The sequence below is a fragment of the Pan troglodytes genome, chromosome 2 (assembly GCF_028858775.2).
Source record: "Pan troglodytes isolate AG18354 chromosome 2, NHGRI_mPanTro3-v2.0_pri, whole genome shotgun sequence".
Classification (NCBI taxonomy): Eukaryota; Metazoa; Chordata; class Mammalia; order Primates; family Hominidae; genus Pan; species Pan troglodytes.
Window position 1 is genome coordinate 70,926,525 of NC_086015.1, and position 23,056 is coordinate 70,949,580.

A 23,056-nucleotide genomic window follows, 5' to 3' on the forward strand; every position below is an offset into this window, starting at 1 on the left:
ATGTTGTAACGTGTGTTTTCCACTTTCACAATAAAGGATCTAAAAGTAAGATAATTATTTTAAATGCAAGTCACAAGTCACATATTCTTTTCAGTATATTCACTAACATCAGTCTTGAACTTAACACCAAACTTCTCCAACCATCCTCTTTAGTAGCCTGAAAATAAGTGTTTCAAAACATGGAAAGTGAAATAAGTTTCCATTTCATTGTATCTAGTTTCAATTATTTATGTTTCTAGTTCATTATTTCATTGGTTTGTTCACGCAGGTCATATTTCTGGAGTAGTTAGTATCCAAGAAACTTGCTAGGACAGAGAGCAGAGTAGCCAACAGGGCAAATTCAATCTCTGCTCTCACAGGGCTTACAATCTAACAGGGAAGACAAGTAGGAAACAATACTTGCACGGAAATCTTTTCTTTTCTTTCGTTCTTTCTTTCTTTTTTCTTTTTTTTATTTTTTGAGATGGAAGTCTCGCTCTGTTGTCAGGCTGGAGTGCAGTGGCGCGATCTTGGCTCACTGCAACCTCCGCCTCCTGGGTTCCAGTGATTTTTCTGCCTCAGCCTCTCAAGTAGCTGAGATTACAGGCGCACACAACCCTACCCAGCTAATTTTTGTATTTTTAGTAAAGACGGGGTTTCACCATGTTGCCCAGGCTGGTCTCAAACTCCTGGGCTCAAGTGATCTGCCTGCCTCAGCCTCCCAAAGTGCTAGGATTACAGGCGTGAGTCACAGTGCACAGGCAGAAATATATTTCCTATATACACGATGATAAAATAGAAAGCTCTCAAGCTTTAGAACCATGCAAACCTAAAATCAGATCCTGCCTAGATGTGAGGTAGTGATCACATTTTAGTCTCCTCATTTCAGCAAAATAGGGATTGTGATACCTACCATACTTACCATTACCTGGGATAATGTCTGGAGGAGGCCTGACAATTAATAGGTATTCAAATCATTCCTTTTTTCTCCCTTATTTGCATTCCCTATCCCTTATTTTCCATTAATATAAAACAAGATAACAAAAACTTGGCAGTGAAAAGCTCTTTTCCTCTATTAAATTTAAGAAAATTTAATAAAAATTCAATTGAAAGCTAAAGCTAAAATAATTTTCTTAGTTAATGAAAAGGTTATCTATACTGAGAATAAGTATATATTGAATTTTGTTATCAAGTTCCTAATCTATTCTGGATGTTCATCCAATTTTCTCACAATAGAAAGCATTTTTTTTAAAAGAATAATATTTTCATTGTCTTAGGGACAATGAGATTTTATATTCAAAGCAACAAAACCCACAGAAAGCTAAGAATAAAGCAAATATATTCTGCACTTTTTCTTCTTAAGTATAAGAAAATCAAGTTTATGAAATTAAAATTATTTAGGTCTATGCAATCAATTTAAATTTGAACAAAGCTAATACAGTTAAGGAAATTACAAGTAGTTTACAATAACTTTTTTTTTTGCTTACTAGGGTTGTTGGGTAAAACAAAATGTTAATCTTCATTAGAAGGTTCATACATATTCAAAATTTTCCAGAGTTTTCTTTCAACTATATTTTTAAGATGTTAAGTAGAAGACTTAATCTTGTGGGTAACATTATGGACCATGACAACTCTATTCATTATATCTCTTCAGGTACTGCTGGTGCTCATTTAAACCCTATAGGCTTAACTCTGAGCACTTTAATTTGTTATATTTCAATTTAATCTGACTTTCCTTGGAAGAAGGTTTAGGGTTTTGGCTTGTGATCTAAAATTCTGATAAGAAAGAGGATTCTGCTACCTTTTCTTCTTGAGATGTAAAGAAAGAGAACAGATAGTGTAACTTCAGAATAATAGGATCTTGGAGCAAGAAGGAGACTTAAAAAAAAGTAACTTAGACCAATTCCCTTATTATATTAATGAGAAAAGTTGGGAGACTTAAGGTTCTATTTCAAGTCAATATCAGAGTCAGGACCAGGGCTCAGTCTGTGGTTCAGATGTGGGGGTGGCTCTCAAGGTGTGGGAAAGGTCTAGGGGTAGCTGGGTGAGTTGGGGTCTGCACCTGTGCATACAATCTTCTGTTTCTCTATTTCTTCTGGAAATTGCATGCAAACAAAACACTTGAGAATATCTGCTTTACTGAGGGGTGTGAGGGAGAACTTTATTATTTATTTCAAAATTTTGAATCCATGTTTTAGGGTTCATGCATCTGTTTTCAGCATTCCATGCAAACTTTTAAAATATCTTATTCTATATCCTTTTAACTTTTTTAAAGACAACAAAGCAATAAACCACACAAACAACTAAACGTGTTATATACCAAATGTTAACACATTGGAGACTTCCAATTCATAATCTTTGCTGCTAAATTAACTTACTTTTCTGCAGGTCTTTAAATAAAGCAGGAGTCCCAAAGCAAGCGACAACAGGGACCAAGGAGGTAAGAGAGCTGAAGGCAGTGAGGACTTCTATGAACTGGAGAGCACAGCCCCATCTAATCCAGGGAGCTGATTGTTGCCTGAGGAAATTCAGCACCAGTGTTGCCAGGTCTTAATTAATTCTTTCAAGAAAAGCATAAAACTCTGTATCTTGATAAACTCATGAAAACAGAAATTTAAAAAACTACTTAGGGATTCAGTCAGTGACTGGCTCATTATCACTTGCTCTAATTAACTGCATTTACTAACCACAGGGTGAAAATAGAAAGTCGCATGAAGGTGGAATAGCACAGCTTTAGAAGCCAGAAAGTGTGGGTCAGAATGTTCTCTCTAGACCTTCAGAGTTTCAAGACCATATGCAAGTACTTAACTCAGAAAGACTCAGTCTTCATCTGTGAAATAGAGAACAACAGTATCACCTTATAGAATTGGGTGCAATTCAAATGAGATAATACATGTACACACTGTGGGATAGTGCCATGCACCTAAAAAACTTTTTATCATCATCATCATCATCATCATCATCATCATCATCATCATCATCATTTCTTCATTCATTTTGAAGTTGTTTCTTTATGGCTATACTACAAATAGAGTCAATGTACCATAATCCCATAGAGCAAACAGACAAACACATTTTATGTTCATAAACATTGTCTTTTAATACAAGCATATTGAATGATTTTTTTTTTTTTGAGAAGGAGTCTTGCTCAGTTGCCCAGGCTGGAGTGCAGTGGCCCTATCTCAGCTCACTGCAAACTCCGCCTCCTGGGTTCAGGCCATTCTCCTGCCTCAGCCTCCCCAGTAGCTTGGACTACAGGTGCTCACCACCACGCCCGGCTAATTTTTTTTGTATTTTTAGTAGAGACGGGGTTTCACCATGCCAGCCAGGATGGTCTGTATCTCCTGACCTCGTGATCCACCCGCCTCGGCCTCCCAAAGTGCTGGGATTACAGGCTTGAGCCACCGCGCCTGGCCCATATTGAATGATTTTAAAAAACAATTTAATTCTTTAAATGTACATAGAAATTTAAAATTATTGTTCTCACAATTCCTATATGCACATAATATACAAAAACAATATAGCTATAGGAAAAGAAATAGAATGTGGTTTCTCCTGACATAGAAGATTGAATATCATTTCCAGTTTTAGCCATTTATGTAGTAGTTAGCATAACCTGCCTGAATTCTTCTTGAAACTGTGATTGTTGCCGGCCCTATTAGAATCTGCAAAGGCTATCGTTTTAAAATTAACCTTTCTGGACAGGCATCTGCATGTGATTTAAAATTTTTCTTCAACATCAAAATGTCATAATTTGAAAAGCTTTTCTTCTCCCCGACAAACAGCAGATAATCATCTATTTCAACAAAGTTGTTCAATAAAATTTTGTGAATATTAGAAGATCCATAGCCTATCACGTTTTTTTTTTGTTTGTTTCAACCGCCATCCACATAGCTACGCCAAATCCACTGAGCTCTACGGGATAATCACAAAAGGCCCCACCATATCTCACGGAGTTTAGTGTCAATACAAGAAAATGAGTTTAAAAGTTCCAAAGATAACTTCTTTTTAAAGCTTCTGTACATGTAGGTTTGTGCAGAAGACAGTTATAGTACTTAGTGATTTAATTTTACCAATTTAAAATTACTATCTGAAAAATGGATTCAAAAGGTAGGGATTTACACAGGGTTTTTGCTGTTTTTATTTGGTTTCAACACATTTATAACATTTTTAGGTGAGCTAAAAACTTAGCGCACCTAAAATAAATAAAATTTATTTCCCAAATAAATTTCAGGTGTGCTAAAGATTTAGCACACCTAGGATAAATAAAATTTAGTTCCCAAATAAATATAAATATGTAACACGAATCATCATAATAATTACATAGACATAAACTCTTTCCTTTGCAAGGCTCGGAGGTCAAGGAAACAAGACTTTAGAGACTTAAGTGACACCCACAACATTCAGAAGCTCAAGGGCAGTGCAGTAAGATGGAAAGGGCAAGTCAGGGGCTGTTCTGCATCTGTAAACAGGAAGAGCAACAGTCTCCTTATTTCCCCTAAGGAAGTTCTGAAGTACAGCATGTCATCTTTCCCCTAAAAAGGCTCACTAAACTTAGATTTCTAAACTAAACGTCACAGTTCAAAAATTGCTCTGGAGCTTTCAGACTTCATTTTTGTCCAACCTCATGCTTATTGTATAAAAGGACCAATTTCTGAAAAGCCAGACGATAGGGAGCACGGGTGAGAAGAAACCTGCATTATATTGTCAAAGGGCCGACTCTGAGATTGAAATTGATTCCATGAAGTGCACATTCACATAAATATACAAGATCCACCTCGGTTTAGTTTTATTTCCCCACACATCAAAATATCAAAACTCATTTTCCAAAAGATCAAGATGCTCCAAATTTCAAAAAAAGAGAAAAGCAGCCGAGGATGAATAACCTTTTCTATACCACAAAATTACCCCTTGCAAAGGACAACTAGATTCCTTGTCCACACAAGAGAAACGGTTGTTGAGAATGTCAGAAAGAGGAGACCTTTCTTTTCAGCGCTAGGTGGCAGAGGAGAGTCGCCTATGCGTCCAGGCTGTCCTGGACAGCTGTGGTTGACGCTAACGCCTGGCTGCTCTCACTTTCACCTCCTCTCTGGTGTCAAAGAGAAGCCTTGAGGCCGTCCCGACGGCCTCTTCCTTACAGGGGAAACTGCTGTGAGCTGAACACATACCGCTCTTTCAAACCTTTAATTGCAGCTTAGTTAACTGGTGGAATTAAGCCCACATTGAAGGGGCCTAAATATACAACCCTGTTCTTCAGGTTAGGAGATCACATGTCAAAATATAACCCCAAATTAATATAAGAAACACGCTGGGGGTGCCAAGTGTTGAACTACTTACAGATGCTGAGTCCTGCAGGAAGCTCTGAGATGGCGCCTGTCTTTCTGGCGCGCCCGCAGGAAGAGGTTTCAGCTGAAACAGCCCGCGAGCTTCATTGGAGCTCCACGTGGGGGCGAGACTCCGAGGAGATGTCTGGTCGGATGCTATTGCCATGATCAACTCTCCTTAGTGTTTGCAAACCTCAAAGAAGAGGTTTTGAAGAAGTCTAGCTTCAGTATCCACCCATGCCCATTAAGCCTCATTTTCTGTTACAAAAATGAGGTTAATAACAGCATCTATTTAAAGGGTTGTGAGGAGTGAATGAGATTGCTGACCCATGAAAAGTGCTCTGTATGGTGCTTTCTCAAAAAAATACTCAAATGTTAGCTATCATTATTACCCCTGCCGAATGAGACAGGGAATGGGAAGGTTCTGTAAAATAAAGAGCAGCCTCATGCCCACTCTCCTCGCACCCTCTATGCTTCCTCTCAGCCGGTAGACTCGGTGTTTTTGCAAGCACACCCTGGAATCTCCCGTTTCTTCAGTATGTAAAGCATAGCGTCCACAGCTTTATGCTATGCAATCAGATAAAGGTGGGTCTGAAAACTGCCTCTTATCCACTTACCAGCTATGCAATTTTAGGCAAATTGCCACCTTTCTGAGCCTCTGTTTCTCCATCTGAAAAACTAGGAAAGTAATAAGACTTTTCTCCACAGGTAATTTATGAAAATGAGATGGTGTACTGTCAGGTGCAGAGGAAGAATTCACCAAATGTTAGCTGCAATTAGTAGTATTCGTATCACTATTAACTTTGCCTGGCGTAACCTCCCCATCTAAAGCTGCTTTCTTTAAAGGCTCACTTTAAAAATCTCTATTTGTCTATATGTCCGTTCTCTCATGCAACACATATTCTTGTGTCTCCTTCATACTCTGGGGGATTAAGAAATGAATTTGACATAGTTCCAAGGAGCTGAGTGTCTGGCAGCAGAAATAAGTCAGGTGTATAAAGTTTTTAATGCAATGTAGAGTGCTAAGTGGCCTAACAGGCATTTATTTTAAAGATGGTGTTAATTTGGCCAGGCGCGGTCGCTCACGCCTATAATCCCAGCACTTTGGGAGGCTGAGGTGGGCGGGTCACCTGAGGTCAGGAGTTTCAGACACCAGCCTGGCCAACATGGTGAAACCCGTCTCTACTAAAAATACAAAAATTAGCTGGGTGTGGTGGTGCATGCCTATAATCCCAGCTACTCAGGAGGCTGAGACGGGAGAATCGCTTGAACCCAGGTGGTGGAGGTTGCAGTGAGCCAAGATCACGCCACTACACTCCCGCCTGGGCGACAGAGCAAGACTCCATCTCTAAAAAAAAAAAAAAAAAAAAAAAAAAAAAAAAAAAAAAAAAAGGTGTTAATTTAACTTAAGGAGAATCTAGGAAGGGAGACAATGTGTACCATATACTATTACAGTTAGCAGCATGAAGTTTTGGGTTACGGAGATCTGGGGTTAAATCTCAGCTTTACCTATTGCTTTTTAGATATCTTTGGATAATTTATTTGTTTATTTTTTTGAGACGGAGTCTCGCTCTGTTGCCCAGGCTGGAGTGCAGTGGCGCAATCTCGGCTCACTGCAAGCTCCGCCTCCCGGGTTCACGCCATTCTCCTGCCTCAGCCTCCCGAGTAGCTGGGACTACAGGCGCCCACCAGCATGCCTGGCTAATTTTTTGTATTTTTAGTAGAGACGGGGTTTCACCGTGTTGGCCAGGCTGGTCTCTGAAACTCCTGACCTCAGGTGACCGGCCCACCTCAGCTTCCCAAAGTGCTGGGATTATAGGCTTGAGCCACCGTGCCTGGCGCGTTAGCCAGGATGGTCTTGATCTCTTGACCTCGTGATCTGCCCGCCTCGGCCTCCCAAAGTGCTGGGATTACAGGCTTGAGCCACCGCACCCGGCCTGGATAATTTATAATATTCTCTCTGAGCCTCAGTTTCTACATCTGTAAAACAGAGATAATTGTAGAGTGTACATGATGGAGGGTGAAGTGATCGTTACATACAGAAATCCACTTAAAATGTGACAGAAGTTTCAATAAAGGTTAGGTCTTATTCATAGTAATAATGTTAATATAGCTAATCTTGTCACCAAGTCTTGGTGCTGGTGGCATTGAATGGTTCTTGAGTTATGAGTAGGATTTCAATACAGGGCTGGGGGAAGGAGATGAGGCAGGAAGGACAGCTCAGAAGTGAGAAAGAAGGCAAAGTCAGAATGAACAGAGGGTGGCTTACTCTGGCTAGGCTCAGTCTGGCCTCATCACACACTAAAATGTGTAGTTAGAACAATCACTTGTCTTGATTTGCCTGGGACTGAAGGGTTTTCTGGGGAAGCAGAACTTTCAGTCAGCAAAAATTGGGGAAGTCCTGGGAAAAGGAGGATGAGATGATCACCCTACATGCATTAGGCCTTTCTTGTGTTGCTATAAAGAAATACCCGAGACTGGATAATTTATTTAAAAAAAAGAAGAAGAAGTTTAATTGGCCCACAGTTCTGCAAGCTGTAAAAGCATAGCACCAAAATTGCTTAGCTTCTGGGGAGACCTCAGGGCACTAGTATTCATGGCAGAAGGCAAAGTGGGGGCAGGCACATTACACGGTGAGGAAAGGAGACAGTGGGGTGGGGGAGGTGCCACACACTTTTAAATGACCTGATCTCCTGAGAACTCACTATCACTACCATGAGGACAGCACTAAGCCATTCATGAGGGATCTGCCCCCATGACCCAATCACTTCCCACCAGGCCCCACCTCCAACACTGGGGATTACATTTTAACATAAAATTTGGGCGGGGACAAATATACAAACTATATCACTATGCTTCAAGAATTGTGGCTCAACAGACAAGGGTCTTGAAGGCCATGTGAGGGGGTTGAGGCTGTATTTGTAGGCAATAGGAAGCTCTTGAAAGTTTTTGAGGTGAGGAGTGACTATTCAGAAGTGTCTTTCAGGCAATCAGCCTACAAAACAAAGGTTTTGTCTCCATCCTTGCCCAATAAGTCTCTTCTGCATTGTTCCTTCCACAGTCCTTGGTTTATATCTGCCCTCTCTGTTTATCACACTGTATCTGTGTTAAAAATATATGTGAGTGTCCTCGTCATCTTACAATATAATCTCCTCAATGTCAAGATTGGGTCTTCACCATCTTATCTCCATTATGTCTTATATAAGCTCAATATGTATTGAATTAAGTTGAAAGCTTGTGATTCTATACAATACAATATTAATTGACATTTACAATTCATCTCGGTTCAAAATTGAACATCAGGTGTCAGTGTGTCTAGTAATTATTCTTCTGGTGACATGGAAAGTCAATCTTTAAAATATTGATTGGGAAATCTACACACAAAATAATCCTCTGTAAATGTAAGAAAGTGTTCTTCTCTTTTCCATGAACATTTCTAATTGAAAAAACTGTTCTTACCCACTCAATTGACCAGTAAATGCTTTGTAGTATGATGTTCTGTTCCCTTTCTGGGCCTGAGATACAGGTTCCCGTGGAACCTCGACTGTACCTGTATCTCAGGTAAAGGAGAGCAATTGGTAGAGTTTCCATGCAGGGTTCCAGTTGGCCTAAGGTCATTTTTGAAAGCTTACGGGAAAAGTTTGTTTTAGGCACTGATATGGTTTGGATCAGTATGCCAACCAAATCTCATGTTGAATTATAATCCCCAATGTTGGAGATGGGGCCTGGAGGGAGGTGATTCGATCATGGATGCGTTTTTCATGAATGGTTTAGCACCCTCCACGTGGTGCTGTTCTCATAATAGTGACTGAGTTCTCGTGAGATCTGGCTGTTAAAAAGTGTGTTGCACCCCCCATTGGCTCTCCCTCTTGATCCTGCTGCAGCCATGTGACTTGCCTGCTTCTTGTCACCTTCCACCATGATTGTAAGCTTCCTGAGGCTGAGCAGATGCCAGCACCATGCTTCCTATCCAGCCTGCAGAACCATGAGCCAATTAAACCTCTTTTCATTATACGTTACCCAGTCTCAGGTATTTCTTTATAGCAACGTGTGAATGAACTTATACAGGCACTGTCAAGTCAATGAATCAAGTAAAAAGCATTTACACACAGACCCTAACTTATAATGGTTTGGCTTACAATTTTTTGACTTTACAACGGTGTAAAAGTCAGCAACATTATGTATAAACTATACTTCATGTACCCACACAACCATTCTGACTTTTTACATCATTGCTGTAGTCAATAAATTATATGAGATATTCAATATTTTATTATAAAATTGGCTTTGTCTTAGATGATTTTGCCCAACTGTAGGCTACTGTAAGGGTTCTGAGCATGTTTAAGGTAAGCTATGCTATGCTATGATGTTCAGTAGGTTAGGTGTATTTAATGCATTTTTGATTTACAATATTTTTTTTGATGGGTTTATCAAGACATAACCCCATCATAAGTCAAGGAGCATGTATATTTATTTCTATATGTACAGGATTGTGGAAGAAGCCAGGATATATTAGTCTGTGAGATAACATAGCATGGTGGGTTTTTTGGTTTGCTTTTGTTGTTTTGCTTGTTTGTTTGTTTTATTTGAGATAGGGTCTAGCTTTGTTGCTCAGGATGGAGTGCAGTGGTCTAATTATGGATTTCTTCAGCCTCCAACTCCTGGGCTCAAGTAATTCTCCTGCCTCAGCCTCCCAAATAGCTGGAACTATAAGTGTGTGCCACCACACCTGGCTAATTTAAAAAAAAATTATACAGACAGGGTCTTTCTATGTTGCCCAGGCTGGCCTTGAACTTCTGGCCTCAAGCAATCCTCCTGTCTTGGTCTCCCAAAATGCCGGGATTACAGGTGTGAGCTACCACACTGGGCCACACTGGGTGGTTTTAAAGCAAGGATTGTAAGGCCAAAATGACTAGAGTTCAAATTCCAGCTCTGGATTTCACTTTCTTATCTTTGATAAGATATTAACCTCTCTTAGCCTCAGTTTCTTTATGTGCAAAATGGAGGAAAAACAGTACCTTCCTCATAGGATTGTTATAAGAATAAAATGAGATAATGTACGTAAACTCTTAACACTGTGAACACATTTTATGCAAGAAGTATGTTCCTAAAGCCCTTAGATACTCTAAGACTGACCCAGGCAAAGGATGAAACATGTTTCATTTACTGGCTAAAGACAGACTTCCTTGTAGACAGTTCACTGATTCAATCACTCATTCATTCACATAGTTTATAAACACTTAGCTAACCAAGCTTTGAAATTATATGATTCTTGACAAATTTTGGATTCCTGGCTGGGTTTGCTTGGGTTCCTGGGAAGCAGATACTACGTAGAGATGAGCATTCAAGAGGCTTAAGGGCTGGGCACGTGGCTCACTCCTGTAATCTTCGCACTTTGGGAGGAAGAGGCTGGTGGATCACTTGAGGTCAGGAATTTGAGACGAGCCTGGCCAACATGGTGAAACCCTGTCTCTACTAAAAATACAAAAAATTAGCTGGGTGTGGTGGTGTGCACCTGTAATCCCAGCTACTTGGGAGGATGAAGCAGGAGAATCACTTGAACCTGGGAGGCAGAGGTTGCAGTGAGCAGAGATTGCCCCACTGCACTCCAGCCTGGGTGACTGAGTGAGATTCCCTCTTAAAAAAAAAAAAAAAGAAAAAAAAAGCTTATTAAGGAGTGGTGTTGGGATATTTACAGGTAGGGAAAAGGATGCAGTTAAAACAAAGGCTCCAGTCAACCCTGAAGGATGCTCTGAAGCTGAGATATCTCTTTTAGGATGTCCAATGTTAAGGCAAAGGCACTGGGTTTTCATACCCATTTTGACCAGTTCTTCCAGTTCTTGAAGGGAAGGAGGTATGGTCTGCAGCAGGGCAGCTCTCTTCAGCTGATACAAAATCTGGAGAGACACTGACCTGAGATTAGTCAGCCCATTTTACTCCCAGCAAGTGGGTAAATAAGGCCTGAAGGAGGGCATCTTAGCAGAATGATACCCTGTCTACTGCAAGCCAGGTTGTTGTGACTTCAGATGTAGATAAAGTGAAACTTTATATTTTATTGTTACATAATTTCAAAATGATAGACTTTGCCACCTCCCTGGGTATGTGCCCTATTACTATTTTAATGTTGCCCTAGACAATGAATTTCCCATTTATTTAATGGTGCCTCTCTCTTAGTAATTTGGTAAGGATTACAAGTTATGTAATGTATAGAAGGTGCTTTACGAAGTTCCTGGCATGCAGCAAACGTCTGGCACGTGTTAGCTGTTTTTATTAAGAGAAAGTCTATGAATACAGAAGGACTCAGTAATAAATGAAGGAAAGGAAACTATGTTAGGATTTAAAAATTTGCAGACTGATTTAAAGCACTGGCAAAGTTTACATTATGGTATTTGACTAGTGGGTGTCTCGGTCTAGTTTTATGTCAACATTAATTGAAGGTTTGGCTTTTGGCACCTGGTGGGAAGCCTCGGCGAGACTGTGAACATTCTTCTCTCCCTCTTATTACAAGGGAATTTAAGAATCTTAGAATTACACTCTGTCCATTTGGGGAATAAAAACGTAAACAATCATAGCAAAAAAAGGACAGAGACCAACCAAGATGTAATAAAGGACTCAAATATGAGACACAGGAAATTTATCCCCCAACTAGGTCCTCATCCCTACATATGTAAAAATATTCATTATTTCACTCAAATTCTTATGAGTTCTTGTAGACGGATACTATATTTCTCTAAATGATTTTTTTTTTTGAGACATAGTCTTACTCTGTCACCCAGGCTGGAGTTCAGTGGTGCGATCTCGGCTCACTGCAACCTCCGCCTCCTGGGTTCAAGCGATTCTCCTGCTTCAGCCTCCTGAGTAGCTGGGATTACAGGCACACACCACCATGCCTGGCTAATTTTTGTATTATTAGTAGAGACGAGGTTTCATCATGTTGGCTAGGCTGGTCTCAAACTCCTGACCTCAAGTGATCCGCCTGCCTCAGCCTTCCAAATTGCTGGGATTACAGGCATGAACCACTGCGCCCGGCCTCTCTAACTGCTTTTTAATGTGCTAAACATAGTATGAGCACAATGAATAAAGTGATAATATTCCTTTTGGCTGTCTTAGGTGAAAGGTGATTTTAACACACACACACACACACACACACACACACACACACACACACACACATTTATATACCTATTTGTAAAGGTAGATTCAAAACAAAGGCTTCCTTAACAGTGTCCTGCTCCTACCCCTTCCTCACCCCCAATAGGATTCAAATGTTTATTTTCAGATGAGGAACTATGTCCTACTCTGATTTTGTTTCGTTTTTATTAATACCTCTACAAGTACTTAGCACAGTGTCTGGAATGCAGTGAGCGCTCAATAAATATGTGCTGAATAAATGACTGAATAAAGTTGAGAGCTGGAAAGGAGGTTAGAGATTATACTGCCCTCATTCTAGAACAGTATTCAGAGATATTGAAGTATATGTGGGAAGTTGCAGAGCTCTGAGTCAGAGTAAGGATCCAAGTCTCCGAACTCTCCCGCAAGGACCCTTCCCACCAAAGGAGCCCTGCCAACTGCTGCACTTTAAGGACCCAGGCAAATGTGCTCAGAGCATTGCATGGCAGTCATTCCTTCCCAAAAAGTTTGTTCTCCTAAAGACATTTGTTTCTCCAAGCCTGGAAGTAAAACAGAGCACTTAGAACCCATAAAATAATGTTAATGTGGCCTACTCTTCTCCACATTTTTTTCCTTTCATGTCTTTGTGAAACTTCCTTTTATTTGTAGGACGTATAGCATTTCTTCAGTAATCATTAATCATTCCTTATGGTTCCAAGGTTACTCTAATTATCTATTAATTCCACAAATATGAAGTAGGTGTACATCATGCACTAGACAGAGAAATGAGGACAAGAGCAAGTCTGAGGGCTGGAAATCTCTAAATTCCATTTTATTTTAAAAAATATTATTCATTATTTGAAAGACAAGATTTTTTTAAAGCATCTATGATCTCACGATTGTCACATGATAATGGCAGGGTAATAGCATGATAATAGCATTCTGGGGAAATTTCTTTCTAGTCTTTTCTCTCAGGCATATTTTTTCATAGTTATTACAAAAATGCACCAACATCTGCAAATTCTTTCTCTCTTAATATTATATGATAAGCATTTCTTTCTTTTTTTTTTCTTGAGATGGAATCTCATTCATTCTATTGTGCAGGCTGGTGTGCAGTGGTGTGATCTTGGCTCACTGCAACCTCCACTTCCTGGGTTCAAGTGATTCTCCTGCCTCAGCCTCCTGAGTAGCTTGGATTACAGGCGTGAGCCACCACACCCAGCTAATTTTTTTATTTTTAGTAGAGATGGGGTTTTATCATGTTGGCTAGGCTGGTCTTGAGCTCCTGACCTCAAGTGCTGCTTCCCAAAGTGCTGGGATTATAGGCATGAGCCACCATGCCTGGCCTATATGATGAACATTTCTATGTTTCAACATAGCTTTCATAACTATAATGTTTGTTGATTGTACAATATTCTATTGAATGCATACACCACAACTGACAACCATTTTCCTAAAGGTGAACCAGAAGTCAAAGAAATGGACTTTTTGTGGCTCTTTAAGTGCATATTGCCAAATTCCTGGGTCAAGGGATAGAATTCTGAATTTAATTAAATCAAATAAGGAAGTAGCAATGGGGATGTTACTGTGACCGCTACTGCCAGCAATAGCTGAGCCTAGTGTGCAAACATAAAGAGTTGTTCTGAGCTAGGGCCCACCTTTTTGGCTCAATGAAGACTCATTAGAATTCTGCTGGATCATAGAAGTTATATCTTAGAGATCTGCATGAGAAATGCTAGCTAAACTGTAGTGTTGCCACTTCTTACACCTGACTGATCTGTGACAGTTTTCTAATAAACAAGAGAAAGAAAACTTTTTGGGGAAACACATTTTCACGTCATTTTTTTTCTAACGAGGTCAAACAGGTCCTGAAGCCAAGGCTTAAAGAGATAGAGTATTACAGCACTGAACATTTCTGCAACATTAAATTTTATTGTCAGAAACCACTACGGCTTAGAAAGAGGCCACTAATCAAATAGTGTCCTTAGGGGCCTGAGTTTACTACTCAGTACATAGCGACGTGGGACTGAGGGTTTCTTTGCTGTACTCATGTGGTCATGCTGAGATGGAACCCTCAGGAACACATCTGGATAAGTTAAGCAAACACATTTTGATGCTTCATTCAGTAGAAAGGGACCCCCATCTGTTCTTCACCACACAACCTAATTATCGGGTAAATAGACACTTTCTTTCCTGCATGTTTATTCCTCAAAGCAATGTCTCCAAGGGTGGCTGGAAATGAAGAATTAAAAACACCACCTAGGACTTGAGCATGCTTCTGTTTTCATACGAATTAACTTTAGAAGATCCTTGAGAGTTAAGTACTATTTTTATCCCCATTTTACAGATAAAACAATGAAGGCTCAGAAGCATCAGGTGATTTCAGTCACCAGGTCAGCAAGGGGTTGTATCAGAACTAAAATTCTCATTTTGGATCTCAAATCCTATATGCTTATTAACCTCACTGCCATAAAGATGAATCACAGAAATATGTAAGGTGACTGTTAAAAATCTTAGTGCCATTTCAAAGATTCTCTAGACATGAGAGTTACAATAGATGGAAGACGCAAAGAAATGACAAAAACTATGTCAGAACTGTCACAGACTCCAAGGCACCAGAAAAAAATTGGAGGAACAGAATAAACAAGTTCCCAAACACAGGTGCAGTTCCCACTTCAGCCGGGGAAGACACTGTGCCTAGAAAAGCTCAGAATCATGCCCTAAAATACCCATATCTTTTCGATTCACACTGGAAACAAACAGCCTTACCCCATGCCCAATTTCTAATCATTCAGAAGACTGAGATTATACACTTGACCTCACAATCAAGATTTCATAAATGCATACATTTTGTGCTGTCTTTAAACCATCAGTGTGACCTTTGGAATATTCTTAAGATTTTAAGAGACTTCCATAGATTATCTGAGCCAGGCCTCAGCCTTCTGACAAATCTGAATCATTATCCACATGAGGGAACTGAGGCCTGGAGAGGTTGTGACCTGCTCAGGGTCCTACATTTGGGAAAGTTAGAAGAGGAAGGGAAAGGAGCCTCCTGCAGGGAAGGGGCTTTTTCCACTATGACTGAGGGAGAACCAACATTTCCTTTTGTCAATAGACCTTTCAGCCAATAAAATAGAAATTCCATTCTGTTTGAAAGGTTGCAACTATCACCTCTTCAACACTTCTCAGAGGAAGAGAAAAGAATTATCTGGCTGATGAGATGGCAAAAACTCTGATCTGTATTTCTCTATTAGAAGCTATTGATAGGTTTAACATTGCTTTGCTCCCATGGCTCTGTTCTCTCCACATACCTGAACTTCTGTTTGTGCTGGGCAGACACAGTTCTTTCTACACCCAGATTTGGGGGAAAGCATTTAGAATTCCCCTTTGGCCATTTGTCCATGTCATTCTTTCCAATCAGGCTTGGCCAGATATAAAGCTATTGTATTGATCCCTGTTTACTTTCTACGCCTAATATTCAGTTGGTTTAGGATCCAGACAGGGGGCGAGTAACTGAATTAATTTGCTTCCTTAGAAACCTCCACAATTTCCGAGACTTCTTTTAAAGTTTGGCCGAACTTAATTCTTACATACATGTATTAGAAGCTCCCTTAACAAACCTCAGACTTAGCAACTTGCCAGATGAATGATCACCCCCTATTGCAGGTTTTCCTATTAATAGCACTACTGACATTTAGAGCCAGATAATTCTTTGTTGTGGGGGCTGTCCTGTGTAATGTAGGTTGTTTAGCAGCATACCTGGCCTCTACCTATAATATACCAGCAGCATTTGCCTAGTTGTGACAAGCAAACTTGTTTCCAGGTTTTGCCAAATGTCCCTCGGAGGGCAAAATTGCCCCTAGTGGAGAACCATTGCTCTCATCCATCAGGAACACAGAATGCCTGATAACCACAGCCTGCTGAACCCTCCAAGATGCCCATGCTCTCCTGATCCCATTAGTTGAGCTATGGGCTTATCAAGTGTCAGTTGTACATCAAAGCTATTAATGTCGCTTGCACTTGTAATTATGTAGTTCACATAAATATCATGCCATCCAATGAAATGTGACACAAAGAAAGACAGTGTTTGCTTTTTTTTTTGAAGTCAGATGATTGGAAGAGACTGTATATGGCAGAGACAAATTATTTCTTCAGCATATCTTTTTTTTCTTCTGGATATACAATGAAACAATTCCTAGCCTCCCCTGCAGTTAGGGGAAATCTATTTGATTGAATTCTGGGCAATGGAAAGTGGGCAAAAATGAATACCATTTTGAGGTTTAGCACTTAAAATTCTCCTTGTTCTCTCTTGCTGCTTCTGTAAAGGATCCAGAAGAGGTCTCTGATGGCCTAAGGCAGGGATTGACAGACTTTCTTTAAAGGGTCGAATAGTAGACATTTTCAGCTTCCCATCTTATTGTTGAAAAAACAGCCTTTGGCTTATGGGCAGTAGATTGCCAACCCCTGCTGGCATGATAGGTGTGATGGTGCAACAGCATTTCCCACAAAGATGCTTAAAAAAAAAAAACCCTGTCACATTAAGTATAGGTAAAACAAATATAAAATATTATGGGAGACTAAAAATCTAGACTGATTCTATACACAGATCATTTCAAAACTCTTTAAATTCTCATTCTACTTTAAAGATATTAAAAGTAGAAAGCATAGACTGTGCAATCACAGACACTATATACAGAAGGAAAATAGTGCAGGATTCTGGTCAGCAGATTCAGTCCAAGGTGACGTCTTGGTCTTACACCAAAATACTGGTGAGAATGATCGTTTATGTTTTGAATTCAAATTAAAAGTCCAAACTCTGTATCTTTTTTTTAATAATCATTCTTGATTTTAACAGGTTTTTTTCCTTCTCTCTTTTTTTTTTTTTGTTCTTCTTAAATTTTTTCATAGGTTTAGGGCATACGAGTCTAATTTTCCTACACAGATGTATTGAGTAGTGGTGAAGTCTGGGCTTTCAGTGTACCCACTACCTGAATAATGAATATTGCACTAAATAGGAAAAATTTCAACCCCCGTCCCCCATCCTGCCCTCACACCCTTTGGAGTCTCCAATGTCCATTGCTTCATTGTGTTTTAACAGACTTTTTACTAAAGTAGGAGGGCTCTATTTCGACTCTCTTTTGTGTGAAAATAGACTGAAATGGTACGGCAGAAGGGCCTTAAAGAAATGGGAGAGTCCCACAATACTGATTCCTCTGTCCTGGGTCTTGGCTGGGACATCACCTTTCCCAGATATTTATAATACAATTGTGGCAACATTCTAGATGCAGAAATGTTAGACTCCCTAAATTTTGCCATATAAAGATGTACAAAAACAGCAGTTAGTACAGTTTATTTAATATAAATGGACATGGGCTAGGCATAAGAACAAGGTAAGGGAAATTAAAAAAAAAAAAAAAAGAAACAGAGAACTTCTCTCCTGTAGTTCCTATCAGCTCTCCCTCGTAACAAAATGTTTGACAATTGTTTCAGGCCTCTTGGGCTGCCATGACAAAATACTGTATACTGAGTGGCTTAAACAACAGAAATGTATTTTCTCACAATCCCAGAGGCTAGAGATCCAAGATTAATGGATTTTAATGAATGTTAATGCATTCATTAACAAAGATCTAAGGTGTCAGCACTGTCGGGTTCTGCTGAGAGCTCTCTCCATGGCTTGTAGACAGTTCCTTTCTTGCTGTGTCCTCCTATGGCAAGGAAAGAGAGAAAGGAAGAGAAGGAGGGAGAAAAAGAGAAAAGGAGGGAGGGAGAGCTGTCTAGTATCTCTTATTGGGGGTGGGGGTTATTTTACAGTATTTTATTTTATTAATTTTATTGTTTACATTGACAGGTAAAATTGTACGTATTTACTGTGTACAACATGATGTTCTGAAGTATACATACATTGTGAAAGAACTGAATGTGGCCAATTAACATATGCCGTACCTCGAAGTTATCATTTTTGTGGTGAGAACACTTTATATTCACTCTCTTAGCATTTTTCAAGAATGCAGTATATTATTAGCCATAGTCAACATGTTGTGTAATAGATTTCTTGAACTTATTCCTCCTGCGTAACTGAAATTTTGTATCCTTTGAGCAACATCTTCTTACCCTGCCCCACCCAAATACCCCAGTCCCTGATGACTACCAGTCTGCTATGTCTATGAGATCAACATTTTTAGATTCACATTTGAGTGAGAACATGTGATATTTGTCTTTCTGTGTCTGGCTTATTTCACTAAATGTTTTCCAGGTTCATCCATGTTGTTGAAAATGACAGGATTTCCTCCTTTTCTATGGCTGAATAGTTTCCATTGCGTATATATACCACATTTTTCTTTCTTTTTTTTTTCATATTAGTCCACTGAAGCAGTGAGAGTATACTGCATTTTTTTTTTTTAATCCACTCATCTGTTGACGGACACATAGGTTGATTCCGTACCTTGGCAATTGTGAATAGCGTTGCAGTAAACATGGAAGTGCAGATATCTGTTTGACGTACTGATTTCAATTCCTTAGGATATATACCCAGTAGTGAGACTGATGGGTCATATGGTAGTTCTATTTCTAATTTTTTGAGGAACCGCCATACTGTTTTCCATAATGGTTGTACAAATTTACATTCCTACTGACAGTGTGCAAGTTTCCCTTTTCTCCATATCCTTGCCAACACTATATTTTGTCTTTTTGATAATAGATATCCTAAAAGGTATGAAGCTAGTCCAGTGAAAAAATGTGGAATTTAGCTATAAAGTTATATCCCAGATGGCAAGTTTTGTTTCCTAGTCTGAGCCTCAAGCCTTGTGGAACAACTGACTCCAGAATGTCAGCTATGATGCCTGGCAAAAGGATATTTGTGGGTTGTTAACTTGTGAATCAAAAGGCAAACCCTGGCCCAGCAGTATGTTATACCTCATTTTGGTTTTAATTTGCCTTGATATCTCTTCTTATGAGGGTACCAATCCCACAATAAGGGCCTCACCTTTATGACCTCATGCAAACCTAACTATCTCCCAAAGGCCCATCCCCAAATATTACATGGGGGTTTAGGGTTTCAACATATGAATTTGGGAGAGATACAATTCAGTACACAGTAGCAATCAACAAGGAAGTCGCCAAGGGTGCATTCTGGTACAACGAAGTGTTAGGCCTCATATGCACCCAAGTGCTAATTCTGCACTTTTTCTCAGCATAATGTATAGCGAGTGAGCCAGGCAGCCTAGGGCCTGGTGCTGATAAATCAAAGTCATTTCAGACTAAATCATCATAAAAAAGCATACCTTTGCCGGGCATGGTGGCTCACGCCTGTAATCCCAGCACTTTGGAAGGCTGAGGCGGGTAGATCACAAGGTCAGGAGTTCGAGACCAGCCTGACCAACATGGTGAAACCTTGTCTCTACTAAAAATACAAAAATTAGCCGGGTGTGGTGGTGCACACCTATAGTCCCAGCTACTCAGAAGGCTGAGGCTGAGGCTGAGGCTGAGGCAGGAGAATTACTTGAACCCAGGAGGCGGAGGTTGTGGTGAGCTGAGATTGTGCCACTCCACCCTCTCCATCCAGTCTGAATGACAGAGTGAGACTCCGTCTCCAAAAAAAAAAGAAAAGAAAAAAAAGCATACCTTTATTTTCACCTTCATCCATATGCCTTTTTTTTTTTCCGTGAAGGAGAGAAACCAGTTGACACTGTGTGGCAAAATCTGGAATCATCTATCATCACTATTGGAAAAATACACAGGAGAGCAGCAGCATCAACTTCTATTCATTAACAAAGATCTCAATACAGTTGAGCATCCTTAGTCTGAAATCCTTCAAAATACCAAATTTTTTGAGTGCCAACATGATGCCACAAGTAGAAAGTTCCATATCTGTTGAGGTGTGGGGGGCTAGGGAAGGGATAGCATTAGGAGAAATACCTAACGTAGATGACGGGTTGATGGGTGCAGCAAACCACCATGGCACGTGTATATCTATGTAACAAACCTGCACGTTCTGCACATGTATCCCAAAACTTAAAGTATAATTAAAAAAAAGTAAAAAAAAAAAAAAAATTCCACATCTGAAGTCATGTTCCAGGTTGCAGTCAAACACACAGTTGTACCTTTGTTTCACGAACAAAATTATTTAAAGTATTATATGAAATTATCTTCAGCTTATGTATATAAGGTATATGTGAAACATAAATGAATTCTGTGTTTAGACTTGGGTCACATCCCCAAGATATCTCATTATATATGTACAAGTTTTCTAAAATCCAAAACATTTCAAAGTCAGATACATGGGTCCCAAGCATTTGTGATAAGGAATACTCAACTTGTACTGCTTTCCATCATATCCAAACACTCACTCTGGCCAGGTGGGGTGACTCACACCTGTAATCCAAGCACTTTGGGAGGCCGAGGGTCCAGCATTGCTTGAACCCAGTAGTTCGAGGCCAGCCTGGGCAACATAGTGAGACCCTGTGTCTACAAATGATTTAAAAATTATCTGGGCATGGTGGCACACGTCTCTAATCCCAGCTACTTGGGAGGCTGGGGTGGGAGGATCAGTTGAGCCTAGAAGGTTGAGGCTGCAGTGAACTGTGCTCTCACCATTGCACTCCAGCGTGGGCAACAGAGTAAGACCCTGTCTCAAAACAAACAAAAAACCAAACATTCATAGTTCTGCCATATTTTCTTTAAGGAAAAAACAAAATAATTTTTATTGTCATCTCATTGCAACAGTTCAAGCTTAGTAGAACCTCCTTTCTACTACTTTTGTTTCTTTACTTTTTCTTTTGAAAATGTCTAAACCTGCAAGAGTACAGTGAATTCCCACAAAGTCTTTAATTTACCAAAAGGTTGACATTTTACCACTTTTGCTATATTATTTTCTGCATATGTACTTTTATGCTTATTATTAGTGCCAAACCACTTGACAATAAGTAGTAGAAATCATGGCCCTTCACTTTAGCTTGTATTCTTTTAGAACAAAGGCATTTACCTAATAAACAGGGCCTAGAGGGTGAAAGGAAGAAATGGCTGGTATTCACCAAGGACAGATACAAAAGGGACCAATTTTTTGATGAAGAATTTGCACAGCAATTAAATTTCCCCTGTGACTGCAGGAACCTTGTAAGTAAAAGAATTTCAAACTGAGCTTAGGCATGCTCCTTTGACCTGTTTTAGCCTGAGCAATTAATAAAGTGTTTGGATTGTATTTGCACTACAAGCCTCAACTCCCTGAAGAGTAAGTAGGCTAACACACAGGTGGAAAAATTAGCAATTTATTGATTCGGTACATTCCAAACATAGTTGAAGCTTTCTTAAGCTCTTTCTAAGACCCCAAGCTGTGTGCATTCTTGTGATCATATTGGCTCCCTCTCAGCCACCAGGATTAACATACTGCTGGGCTAGGGTTTGCCTTCTGATTCACAAATTAACAACCCACAAATATCCTTTTGCCAGGTAGTCAGTTCCGGAGTCAGTTCTTCTGCAAGGCTTGAGGCTCAGACTAGGAAACAAAACTTACCCTCTGGGAAATAACATTAAACCTAAATTCTAACACAATTTGATGCTGAAAGATCAAAGATTCCTCAGTGTAGTTTACTAATAGTTCCCCACCGTTAAGTATAAAAAATTCCTTCCACATGCCTTTCGCCTCTGCATTCAACTGTGTTTGACAAAGCCTTTCTCACAAACTGAATTAGAACCACTGAGCTTAAACACACCCCTTTCCTTGGTCACTTACAGTAGATCTTTTCCTGACTGCTCCTATCGTGGCAGAGACTGCTCTTAGAAAAATGTGCTCTTGTAAAAAAGATCTCACAATAGCTCTCACATAAAGCTTATCGTCAATGGTCAGTGTCCGATTATGTCATGCCGTGTTGTTTTTCCAATGGGACAGACTGCTGCTTTCATCAAGTTGGAGGATATATTTATGGTACTGTTTTGAAGGGCAGTGTTTTAAGTTTGAATTACAAGATATTTTTGAAAATATAGTCAACTCTTTCATTTGGAGCTCAAAATGAATATACTAAATCTGCACTTCTGAATAGAAGTCCATATGCCTGGACATAAAATGTGCAGTGATAGAGCACAGTGGGACTTCATGAGTATTGGTGTATATAGTCTCAACTATAGACATTTCGAAGGCATAATTTTCATTTCAATAGATTAAGGCATGTGTGTGAGAAAAGCGTGAAAAATATAAGAGCCCAGAGTTCTTAACTATTGACATTTGGGGCCAGATAATTCTTTGCTGAGGTATAGCCATCCTAGCCTCTATCCACTAGGTGCCAGTATCAACATTCACACCGCAAAAGCAGACAACCAAAAATGTCTCTAGATATTCCCAAATATTCCCTGAGGGACAAAAATCACCCTTGGGGAGAATCCCTGCAATAAATTGTTTTGGTTTATTTTCCCATGTGGCCAAAGTAAACCAATCTTAGAAAGTGCTGGTTTGTCTTAGTCATATGTGAATATGCCACAGAGTGTCTACTTACCTGCACGGTCACAAGGTTTTCTTTATCTCTGCATCACTAAGAGTGTCTAGCACAGTCCTCTTATAATACGTCTGTGATTGGTGCTGATTCCCAGATGTTTCTAGCTTTTCTCCTTCCGGGAATGGTAGAATAGGACTTCCTATTATACTTCCACTTTAG

The 23,056-nt window shown here is 39.7% G+C and overlaps 1 long non-coding RNA gene across 1 annotated transcript; it reads right to left on the reverse strand.

Annotated features, from left to right (window-relative positions):
• Positions 1-17,748: 17,748 nt before the first annotated feature.
• LOC107970475 (uncharacterized) lies at positions 17,749-23,056 on the reverse strand. Its single transcript, XR_001713064.2, has 3 exons — positions 22,898-23,056; positions 20,034-20,130; positions 17,749-18,118 (listed from the first exon to the last, which is right to left on the reverse strand). It is a non-coding gene; the product is annotated as an uncharacterized LOC107970475 (long non-coding RNA).